The sequence below is a fragment of the Myotis brandtii genome, unplaced genomic scaffold (genome assembly GCF_000412655.1).
Source record: "Myotis brandtii unplaced genomic scaffold, ASM41265v1 scaffold13, whole genome shotgun sequence".
NCBI classification, from domain to species: domain Eukaryota; kingdom Metazoa; phylum Chordata; class Mammalia; order Chiroptera; family Vespertilionidae; genus Myotis; species Myotis brandtii.
The window spans coordinates 5,132,051-5,144,729 of NW_005354595.1; the positions used below are offsets into that span (position 1 = coordinate 5,132,051).

Consider the following 12,679-nt stretch of genomic DNA (forward strand, 5'->3'; position numbering starts at 1 on the left):
AATTATAAAATAATATATAAAACTTTAGCTAATGAATATATAATTATTAAAATGCATTATAAAATTAAATATATAAACTTGAATGAAGACTAGAAGGAAATATATGAACATTTTAACGACAGCCATTAATTTTAATTTTCTCTTTTACTTTTTAGAATTCTGATTGTCTAGAAAGAATGAAAATTATTTTTGAATTGATACTATAATAAATATCATTTATTACAAGAGTCCATTTCATCAAAACAAAATAATTCCCAAATTGTAAGTTATCCCTTTTGTATACTGTACAATTATTTGAGAAAAGGAAAGACTAATCAGAAATTACATTAAAACAATTTTTTTAATGTTTTGAGGTAGAAGAGATGACAAAGATTGCACATGTTATCATTTGCCCAAAGAGACAGTAAGAGCCAAATCTTCTTAACTGAGAGAAGCAAAGCCTAATATTGTGCGTCAAGTGAGGGAGCACAAATAGAAATGCTCTCATGCAAGATTATAGCTGAAGAACCCCCAAACCTATGTTCAATTCTATTGGGTCCATAGGAAAAGTTAATCATGCATCTGCCAATAGCCTTCCCCACACTGTTAAACTCCATTACTATGCAAACTATGACTCAAATCAGGCAATATAACAAAACATAAGAATTAGGTGAGAAAACTGAAAAGCAAAAATATAAAACCAACTGAAACCTATAGAATTTTTCTAACCAATTCACCCTAATAAATGTAATTAAAAATATAAAGTCAATACATATAAAGAAAAAATTAAATAGAAAAAAACAGTATGTGTGTGGGGGATGGGATTAGAGAAATCCCTGCAGGTGGAGTACGCTGAACTGGCACGCTTCCGTAGAGCAGTGGACAGGAGCTGGCGGGGTGGGGTGAGGATGACACGTGCAGGCATAGCTACAAACCGTGAAACTAAAATAAATAATTTTTGTGTAACTCTGTTAATGACTCTAATACCATTCATGTTCAACATAGTAAAAAGGAAAGGAAAGAAGCCAGGCAGAAAGATGTGGTTTGGAAGTGGGACTGCTTCTGTGGCTGATGACGATGAACCAGCACAGAGAAAACTCTGCCAACCTGTGTGTGGAAACAATCGCTCCCTTACTAATCCCTCTCCATCCTGTGCACCTTACTGAGCACGCCCATGCCTGGGGCCCCGTGCAATGAGCCACACAAAGCCAGCCCCTGTCCAGGGAACACACAGATCCTTGAGGAAGGTGTCATAAAACCTTTGAATCATTTACTACCACCACGAATAATACTATTATTTTAACAACAACAAAAAAATAATGGTAGCTAACATTTGTTGAGTACTTACTATGTACTAGACACGTTATTAAACCCTTTACACAAATTAACTCATTTATCCTCACATCAACCCTGTTTTACGCTACTGCACGGGAATGTGGGGGTGGGCAGTGGAGCTGGGGTGGGGAGAGGTGCACAGTGGTAAGTGATGAGTGATGCCTTGGAAATGCCTGGAGAAATCAGGGGACAGCAGGATAGCAGGCGTGAGGAAAGGAGAGAAAGCCAGAGGCGTCCAGGGTCAGGCCACTGGGTCAACGACAGTGCCTCTCACAGCCTCCCGAGATCAGATGCCTGGTCTGACTGTCCTGCAGGCTTCTGCCCAACCCAAAGCCAAAAGCGCCCTCAGTATATTTCCAACTTCTTTCATACCTTAAAGCACATCCCCTGGATTGATAAGCCACAGTGACTGGGCAGCAGCCTCATATCTCACGTCAGACCCACCTAAGCTTGCTTTCTGGTTCTCTTTCTTAACAGTGGTCTGACCTTGGGAAACATATTTACCCTACTGAGCCTGCGCTTTCTTACATGTCAAACTGCCTAGCACCTATCTTACAGGTTGCTGCAATGTTGTTGGCAACGCACACAAAGCACCTAACATGTGTATCTATACAGTGATCATATCATTGAGAAAACTAACTTTCACAAGTTTATATTTGATAGCAAGGCACTAAATCCAACACTTTCTGATAAGGACACAAAACAGGAGTAACTACTAATATTCAATTTCCGTTTGGAAGACAAGTCTGTGTGGGAGTGTACATGCCAGTCGGGTGACTGGCCTTGGTAAGGACCAAGGTGGCCTCCAGAGCTGGTCCAGCACAAGGAAACCAGTGCAGAGGGAGAGAAGAATTCTACAGTGACTGTAACACTGTAAAATGGACACTGCACATTTTTTAGCCTGGTTTGTAAGAATCGACTTCAACAGAACTAAAATAGAAATAATTTTACGTGGTATCCTTAGGAAATACACTCACATACATAAACCATTACACTTAAAACCATCACCCACCTCCACAGTCAAAAAACATAGTAAACCTAATTACTTACACATTTCACATATTCCAAGGCACATACATATAACACATGTGTGCACACACCCACCCGATGTTTTGAATATTTTATAGGCGCTACAATCAGATTCTGTGAACAGTGATGGGATGTTTGGGTGCTGGGAACTGTCACATTCAAGACTTTATTTGAGCCTCACAACAACTTTATGAGAGAGAGGCCATCACCATTCCACGAAGACAGAACTGAGACCCCGAGGGACGGGCTCCACAGCCCAAGAAAGGCAGCAGGTGCCAGAGCAGGAATTAAAATCTAGTCTTTCTGATTCGGAGTCTCATTCTGTTTCTAAACTGCTCTAGTCTCAAAATATTTCCTACAAACAGAATTAATAATTTTAAAACTGTTCTATGTTGACTTTTTTTAAAAATTAAATTTATTGGGGTGACATTGGTTAACATAACCTATGTTGACTTTTCATATTGTTTCCAGCATTCTGAAGTTTATCCACTCCATGGCAACATGTTAATAAGTAGTTATATTTTAATTAATTAGTATTTAAGGTAATATTTCAGAATAGGAAAAGCGCTTGCATCAAACAAATTTATGATTCATTAAAACCACACTTTTTTTTGCATTTTGATTTGAAAATGTCCTTACCCAGGCAAACAAAGTGAACTATATGTGCAGTTTTATTTTTTTGAAATAAAACAAATACCCAACTCTCAAATAAGCATGGCATTGGCAGACCAGACTGTTATAACTAACAAATCTACAATGAGTGTTTCTCAACCAAGAGGGCGACAGACCCCAGGTTAGAGGCTGCAAAACATTCTAGAAAAGTTTCTTAAAACTCTCAGCATACTTTCATTCTGCCTCCAGGAAAAGGGTTGGAAAAGGGATGGGGCATATGAATCTGAAAAAGCATCTCAGGCAACTCTGATTACACACATGCTTTGGCCCCTTGGCTCCGTCCTCTCAGCGGGGGAGACCCACTGTCACAGATAACTGAGTAAAGAGTACATTTTCATTGCTATCCTCACTAAATCTCTTACTAGACCTATTAATAACGTAAGTTAAGGGAATGAAGAAAAATGCTTGGAGTAAACTGTAAGGTAAACATAAAGGACAGCAGTTAAATATACACTGCAGTCAAAAAAAAAAAAAGACAAAACAAAAAAATAAAATAAAATAAAGCAAACAAAAAAAGAAACTAAGGAAAAAGAAAAAATATATTACAAAGTGGTTTCTGGGAATTTTCAAAGGGGAGAAAAAGATAAATTCATTTTAAATTGAAATTCTTGAAATATAATAAGTTATCCCCAAAAAGGCAGGAGAGGAGAGATATCTAAATAAAACGTCTATCTAGCCCCAGCTGGGTGGCTCAGTTGGTTGAGTGTCATCCCATGCACTAAAAGGTGGCGAGTTTGATTCCTGGTCAGGGCACATACCTGCGTTGTGGTTCATTCCCCTTTTGGGGCATGTATAGGAGGCAACCAATCATGTCTCTCTCACATCGACGCGTCTCTCTCCAAAATAAATCTTTTAAAAAATGTCTACCTACACAGTAAACACTAGGGGACAGATACACCAAAGATGAAAGCAAGGCGACTGAGGAACGGAAGGGCACTACCTCACAGCAGCTCAAGAAAAGAGACAAGAGGCACAGGGACAAGAGGGGTGACCTTTGAAGCTGTGCTCAGAGCGAGGAGATAGCACTGAATGATCTGATGTAGGTAAAGATACACGAGAAGGTTCAAAACTAGAAACTAGTTTAAACTTCCATGTTGCTTTCACTTTCTTCCCGGAATCCAGAGCGAAGATAAAGAAAGGAAGATTTACCAAGAATTTACTTTGGGCCACAAGGAACCTTGGCGCTGCCCTCACACATCCTAATTCAACAAGAGAGAACTGAGACATACAAATTGGGCAACTGACTAGAACAGTGATGGCGAACCTTTTGAGCTCGGCATGTCAGCATTTTGAAAAACCCTAACTTAACTCTGGTGCTGTGTCACATATAGAAATTTTTTGATATTTGCAACCATAGTAAAACAAAGACTTATATTTTTGATATTTATTTTATATATTTAAATGCCACTTAACAAAGAAAAATCAACCAAAAAAATGAGTTTGCGTGTCACCTCTGACACGCGTGTCATAGGTTCGCCATCACTGGACTAGAACTCTGGGGAGATCGACTCCCAAGTGTGGCTCTTCCCACCACCGCCATTCCCATTCACACTGGAGAGTGAGAATGAATGTAATGGAGAGTCAGTTACAGACCCATCAAGTCAGGGCAACCCTCTGGGACCCCAGAGCAGACAAAGCCCTTCCTGGACACGACAGTGCTGTCCTCATGTCGTATGCAACATGCCCATGATAAGGACTAACTAAATAAATGAGAAGAAACCACTCATTCAACAAACACTCTAAGTGTTAACTATGTGGTCACGCCTGAGCAAGGCCCTGGGGATATGAAATTCATAAAAAACACACAACTTTTGAACGCAAGTAACTTAGAGTCTAGTGAAGAAAAGACAAAAAGACAATCATTTCAAAATCCCGTGCTATGTGGCGAGGTTGAGGTGGCAGAGGATAGGGTGCGATTCTGCACAGAGGATAGGGGTTCCGGGGGAAGCATGGAGCAGGAGGCAGTATCTAAGCCACATTTTGAAAGTGAGTAGGAATTTTCCAGGCGGCTGGGGAAGGGAGCAATCTAGACAGAGGAAACTGCATGTGTAAAAAGCACAGAAACATGAAAGAGCATTATTCAAGGAACTGCAAATAAGTTGGGCCACGGGATGGGACATCAAAGGGCTAGGCGCCAAGGAGAAGCGGGGGACAGGAGAGGTAGCCATCCTTGGAATCTGGAGGATCTTACAGTTCGATTCCATTAGGCAACGTGCTTTCAAGTGGCCATGGCACAGTGTTGCCTGGTGTAGCCAGCCCCTCGGGTTGAAGGCCAGAGAGGGCACCAGCAGCGCGCCTCCAGAGATGAGCCTCTGCCATTAAACTGCCTCCTGCTGCCATGGCAACTCTCTGCAGCAGGGCTCTTTGGAGCAAAAGGTGGCAAGCAGATCCAGGGTCTGCTGGCCGCCTCCTGCCGAATTTGGCTTCTCTCCTCTCTAATCAGGAGAGAAGCACTAACGTGGGGAAGCTGGCTGAAAAATCTCTCCGTCGCCTTCTGCATTAGGGATTCCAGACACGTGCTTTCCCCAGAGAGGAATAAAAATGGAGTCTGATCATTTGTCCAATTATTGCCTCATATCAATTACAATTTATAGCCCCTTTCTACAGAGTATGGTGCTGCTAGTGAATCATACTAAAAGAAAAACAGCTTAATGGAGGCTTCCGCTATTGCTAAATATAGACCGTAGAGAGCGGGGACTTGTCCACCACCCACAGTGGAGTTTTGCCCAGAGAAGCCCTCTTTTCTCCCATGTGGGTGCCAGCAAGGCAATTCTAGTCATTCCATCGGGCGGGACCCAACTGTGCCACAAAGGGGTGTACAAGGTAGAGCTATGGGGCCGGCACACTAATGCAGGTACAACCCAAAGTGACCCAACCCAATTACCTACAACACATAGTCAACTAAAACTTTGCTGGCCCTCAACTTCCTGGGACAAAGCGATGGGTAGAGAGAAACAAGTTGACAGCAACAATTTGTCTTTAAAGCTGTAACTCTAGAACAGCGGTTCTCAACCTGTGGGTTGCGAACCCTTTGGGGGTCGAACGACCCTTTCACAGGAGTTGCCTAAGACCATCGGAAAACACATATATAATTACATATTATTCTTGTGATTAATCACTATGCTTTAATTATGTTCAATTTGTAACAATGAAATTGGGGGTCACCACAACATGAGGAACTGTATTAAAGGGTCACGGCATTAGGAAGGTTGAGAACCACTGCTCTACAAAGTGGCTGAAAGAGTTGCACCTTGTTCATAATGGCCAAGACTATAAACATAGACCAGAGAACAGAAGAGGACTGAGCTGTGGGAAACCAGCCATGAGCTCGATGGCAGCAATGTCCCACTGCCTCCCCAATCCTAATGAGGAAAATGCAAAACTATCCTGAGAAAGAGGTAGCAGTTGTTGAAGAAATGCTAAGCATGCCCCTCCCCGACCTGCAAGGAAGCCACTGAAGTCTCAGGATCATGGCTGTCTCTTCCAGAGTCCTTGATTCACAGGCAACTGCTAAGAAGAGAAACTTTCACAGGCTTTCCCAGTAAATTCATAGCACTGACAGCTAAAAACAACCTAAACTGTGGGGGATGCCCAGAGGTCAGATGAAGACACCTCTACACAGAGAATGTTGACCCTCTGACCTCGCAACAGCTCTTTTCTGTTCCTCAAACACGCCTGGCATACTCTCACCTTGGGGGAGCTGCCCATCTCTCTGCCTGGACTATTCCCTCTCAGGTAAGCAGCACAGCAATTGTTAGCTCTCTCACCTGCTTAAGTCAGCACTCAGAAGTCACCTTCTCAGCAAAGCCTTCCGCCGGCACCCTATCTACAATGCCAACAGCACTCTCTATGCGGGTGTGCCTTATCCATCTCTCTTGCTTCATTTGTTTCTCCTCGGCGCTTACGCTCACTAACTCACTGCACATTTTACTTAATCTGTTTATTATCTGTCTCCACAGGTAGAACACCAGCTCCCTAACTGCCTAATTCATCACTACATCCCCAGATCCTAAAATAGTGCCTGGGGTGAGGAAGAAGCTCCTTTCCTATTTGTTGAATTAATAAATGGGTGGTAATTGTGTAAGATTTTGCCAAGTGAGGCAGGGGTGGAGGGAAAGGAAGGAAGAAGATATATTAGATAGAACGGAATCCTCTCATTCATACAACAGAAATGTATTAACATCTCTGCCAGGTGCAGGGCTAAATAAGCACTAGCGATACCGTGATAAATAAGACAAACACCAAGTGTCTCCCTTCCCAGCATTTAGTCTGGAGAGTCGAGAGGCAATTACAAAACAGTGTGTAAAGGAAACAGTAGAGAAAAGAGGACAGCAGAGGATGCATCGAAAGGGCCCCAGAAAGGGAGAGTCAAGGTAGGAGTCCAATCTAAAGCCAGGACCTAAAGAATGAGTAAGAGTCAGCAAGGTGTGGAGGAACGGAGGTGGGAGCAGGGCGGGAAGGGAGCACGCAGCGGCTTACAAAGTGAGAGCATAGCATAACTGAGAAAAGGAAAACTGTCAGAATGGCTGAGATGGGCTGTGATGAAAGACACAGATGGCTGGGCAGGCAAGCGGGAGCCAGATCTTGTGGGGCCCTGAAAATGGTATTAAAGATGTTAGAATGTTTGGAGTTCATCCTAAAGACTCTGGGAAGCCATTGAAAGTTCACCAGCTGCAATGGGGAGTCTGAATTAAAAGTGAGCAAGAAAGTAAGGAAATTGCTCAGGAGGTTACTGAATCTCTACTAAGAAATGATGACTTCATGGCTAAGTGGTTGAGCGTCGATCTAAGACCAGGAGGTCATGGTTCAATTCCCCATTTAGGGCACATGCCCAGGATGCAGAGAGAAGGGCAACGTCCCCAAGGTGAGATTGTGCTGGAGTGTTTGAGGAACAGAAAGGGGACATTTCTCTCTCTTTTTCCCCTTCTCCCTTCCTCTCTGAAATCAATAAAGATTAAAAGAAGGAGAAAGAGGAGGAGGAGGAGGAGGAGGAGGAGGAGGGGAAGGAGAAGGAATGATGATGATTTGGACTAGAGGTAAAAGAATGGCTCCAGTGAGCATAGAACAGGGGTCCTCAAACTTTTTAAACAGGGGGCCAGTTCACTGTCCCTCAGACCGTTGGAGGGCCGGACTATAGTTTAAAAAAAAACTATGAACAAATTCCTATGCACACTGCACATATCTTATTTTGAAGTAAAAAAACAAAATGGGAACAAATACAATATTTGTATTTGCATGTGGCCCGCGGGCCGTAGTTTGAGGACCCCTGGCATAGAACCTGTAAGCTGGGAGGAGAGAAGGCGGTGGTCAGAATGGGGAAATTCTTCAGTAATTAGTGTGAATTGATTTTATAGGTGGAGCAGTTTAGGGTGAGGACAAAGACCAAGCTGTGACTATGGAAGAGTGAATCCTGAATGCCCCCACTGAGAAGAAACTCAAACAGTTCCCAGGGCTGGCATGAAAATCAATGAAACAGAATATGTGAAAGTGCTCTGTAAACTGCATGAATGCAGAGGTGGTTAAAATAGCTGGGTCTGCCCATTTGGGTTAAAAAAAAGGAAGAAGCTTTGACACATAGCTTTGAAACTTATTTTGGAAGATGGCGATAATGAAGAGGATTATAATAAATAGCAGTTAACTTTTATGGTTCCAGGCAATGTGTTAAGGAGTATGCATCATTTATCATATTAATTCTCCAAAACACCCTAACAAGTAAGTACTATTATCCTCATTTTACAAATGAAGATCTTTAGGCCAAACATATTATTGTGACTTTCTCCAGTGTATATCATCATTGGTTATCTGTCTACTGAATCTACCTTTATAGATATATCTCCAATTACATGAAAAATCTTACCATCATAGAAAAACTACAAATACTATTCCCACTGTGTTGCTTTTATCTTTATATCAGAGAATCAAACTTTTTGATCAAACATGATCACCTTGGTACTACTTTATATCTTATTGCTTCAACGATGTATAGATGATCTCCTCTCCACAACAAAGGTAAGTTCTGTGTAAAGTTTGCTTTAAAATATCTAACTCATCTGGAATTTATTTTGCATGGCTTGAGATTAAATTAGATGTATATGTAGCTTTCTTCATATTGTCATTCAACAATGTTTTTTATTAAACACCAACTACTTTCAGTTTTTATTTTACTTTATTAATCAATACATTAAACTATCAGTTTATTTCTGATATTTCTATTTTGTTTCCATCCCTGTAATTAATCTACATTCAGGTAGTCCTGTTAATAATATACTTTGGAATAGGTTTCGGTCTTAAATGCAAAACTCCTTGCCCTGGCCAGTGTGTTCAGTGGTTAGAGCATCAGCCCGCAGACTGAAGGGTCACTGGTTTGATTTCTGGTCAAGGGCACATACCTGGGTTGAAGGTTTGATCCCTGGCCCCATGTGGGGCACATGCGGGAGGTAACCAATCAATGTGTCTCTCTTTCGATGTTTTTCTCTCTCTTTCTGTCCCCCTCCCTCCCGCCTTTCTACTCTCTCTAAAAATCAATGAAAAAAATATCCTCCAGTGCGGAGTAATAAAACAACAACAACACACAAACAAATAAACCCCACTCCTTTTGTTCCCTCTAAGCTACACAATCATTAATTAGACAATGACAACTATAGATACATGACCCTTCTCAAGACAACGAGTAATCCCGAGCCCCTACATGGTTTGTATGGCCAGTACACTTACTGCCAATATTTTAAAACCAGAAGATCCATAGGTGTTATGGTCTGAATGTGCCCCCCACCCAAATTCATGTTGAATTATAATTTCCAAAGATGATGATTTTAAGGGCCTTTGGGTGATTATTTGGCCATGACTGTGGAGTGCTTGTGAATGGGTTTAGTGCCACATAAAAGAGGTTCCAGAGAGATCCCCATCCCCTTCCACCATGTGAGAGCACAGTGAGAAGGTGCCAGTATGAACCAGAAAGAAGACCCTCATGAGAATGTGATCATGCTGCTCCCTTGATCTTGGGTTCCCAGCCTCCTGAACCAAGAGAGATAAGTTTCTGTTGGTTATAAGCAGCCCAAACAGAGTAGGTTGTGTGTACCCCTACTCTCCCTCTGCCAATAGACTTCTCCTAGCTTCTCCTGAAAAATTAGCATCACTGGGCCCATCAATCATGCCAAAAATCAGCTACAGCTGAGTAGCAGCTATCTCCTTTTTTGGGGCACACACATATAAAGCTCCAAGTACCCAACATTTGTCTCATTTCCCGTCCACATAAGTGATTTACAGTATCTGCCTAGAGCAGTGGTTCTCAACCTTCTGGCCCTTTAAATACAGTTCCTCATGATGTGACCCAACCATAAAATTATTTTCGTTGCTACTTCATAACTGTAATGTTGCTACTGTTATAAATCGTAATGTAAATATCTGACATGCAGGATGGTCTTAGGCGACCCCTGTGAAAGGGTCGTTCGACCGCCAAAGGGGTCTCGACCCACAGGTTGAGAACCGCTGGCCTAGAGGCCTTTAGATTTGCAACCCCTGGTGAAATCCAGTTTTCCTTTCTACCATCAAAGACAGAAAGTTCACAGTCAATTTGGTGCTCAACTTCAGAAACTACACTTAGCCAAGATCTCTGGTCTAATCTTTTCTCTACTTCCTGGCATGGCTCCTGATCTTTTATCCCCTGTTTAATTATTTTATAATATATTCATCTAATTCTAACCCTCTCCAATTATTCTATGAACAAGAATAATTTTTAAAAAGGTTTTTCCCCTAAAGTTCTTGGCTGCTCCTTTACTCTGTGATTTATACTATCAATCAAGTTCAATTCAACATCCTATTGGGATCTTAACTGTTATTGTATTAAATCCATAAATTAACTTTGTTAGTGTTGTCATCTTTATTCTATTAAGACTACTCAGCAAGGAGTAGATTATATATCTATCTCTTATTAGTTTTCTTTTCTTTCTATTAAAATATTATAATTCTCTGTATTTGACCCCATATTTTGTTAGGTTTTAGTTTTTAATAAAACAAGTATTATCTTTTTCATATTTTGCCTACTGATAAATGACTGAATTCAGTTAGGCGTATACTTTATAACACATGATTTAAGCATCTCATTTCAAGATACGTTTTTGTTCAATCTAAACACGCAGGTTATAGTCCTTTGTAATTGGTTAATAGCATTATTTTTCTCTCTACTGAGCTACACACATTCAATTTATCTCTTTGATATGATTTGTTGCAGCTAGTTATTTACAACAATCCACAATAAAAAATGTGATATCCTTGTTTTGTTTAATTTTAGATAGACTGTTTTGGCCATGACTAGAAATTCCATTAACTTTCTTTCATGCCTTCAGACTTAAAATCTATTTTGACAACGGTGCCAAGGTAATTCAATGGGGAAGATAGTCTATTCAATAAAAGATGATGGAAAAGTGGATTTTTGTATGGAAGGAAAAGATAAACCTTGACCTCTTCACACCATATGCAAAAATGAAATCAAAATGGATCATAGACATAAACATAAGAGCTACATAAAAAAACTTCTAGAAGAAAGCACAGAAAAAATATCGTTGAGACTTTGGGATACATCAGTAATTTCTTAGCTTGAACATGAAAAGCATAAACCATGAAAAAGACACATTTGTGTGTGATTGGGTTTAAATGTATCTAATGGATAAATTAGACAATCAAAATAAAATTATTTGCATGTCAAAAGATGTTCCACATCACTGGTCATTAGAAACATGCAATTTAAAACCACAGTGAGATACCACTATACACACACTAAGATAGTTACAATTAAAAAGACTGACAATGCAAAATGTTAGTGAGGGGATGCAGCAACTATAACGCCCTCCTTTCCTAGTGGCAATGCAAAATGGTGCAACCCCTTTGGAAAACAGTTTGGCAATTTCTTATAAAGTTAAACATGCCCTCACCATGTGACTCAGCAATCCCAATCCTAGGGACCTACCTAAAAGTAATGAATTATACATCCATACAACATCATATACACAAAATTTCAAAGTAGTGTTATCACAATAGAAAAAAAATAACTTTAAATGTGGAAATAACCTAACTATACAAAAAATAGTGAACAGATAAACAAAATGTGGCATACCCATAATAGAATACTACTCAGTTATTAAAAAAGAACGAACTACCGACACATTAAACAACATGGATGAATCTCAATAACACTATTATGCTGTGCTTAAAAAGCCACATGTAAAACCACTCTGTACTATATGATTCCATGTAATGAAGTTCTAGGAAAGGCAAAACTATACTGACCGAAAGCAGATCAGTGGTTGCTTAGGGACAGAGCCAGGCAAGGATTGACAACAAAGGGGCCTAAGATAATTTTCTAAGGACAACAGCAGAAGTGTGGGTTGTGGTGGAGGGTATACGACTGCATACAGTTACCAAAACTCAAACTGTACACTTAAAACAGGTAAATTATTATAGGTAAATTATACCTTAGTAAAAGTATTAAAATAAAAAATTTTAAGTTTCATTTAGAAAATATACTTTATAAAATCCAACTTAATCGGAGTCCCAGTGTGCAGTATAGAGTTTAAAACTGCTCAGACCAGAGGTCTGGACTTTGCCCTGGGCTTCTGGGAGTTAATCTCTAAGCCTTCTAGCAGTCTTTATTTGCCTGGGGCAAACA

The 12,679-nt window shown here is 40.5% G+C and overlaps 1 protein-coding gene across 5 annotated transcripts in view; it reads right to left on the bottom strand.

Annotated features, from left to right (window-relative positions):
* SLC44A1 (solute carrier family 44 (choline transporter), member 1) overlaps nt 1-12,679 on the bottom strand; it is a 109,907-nt gene that overhangs the window by 79,091 nt on the left and 18,137 nt on the right. The gene's annotated exons all lie outside the window — the stretch shown is intronic.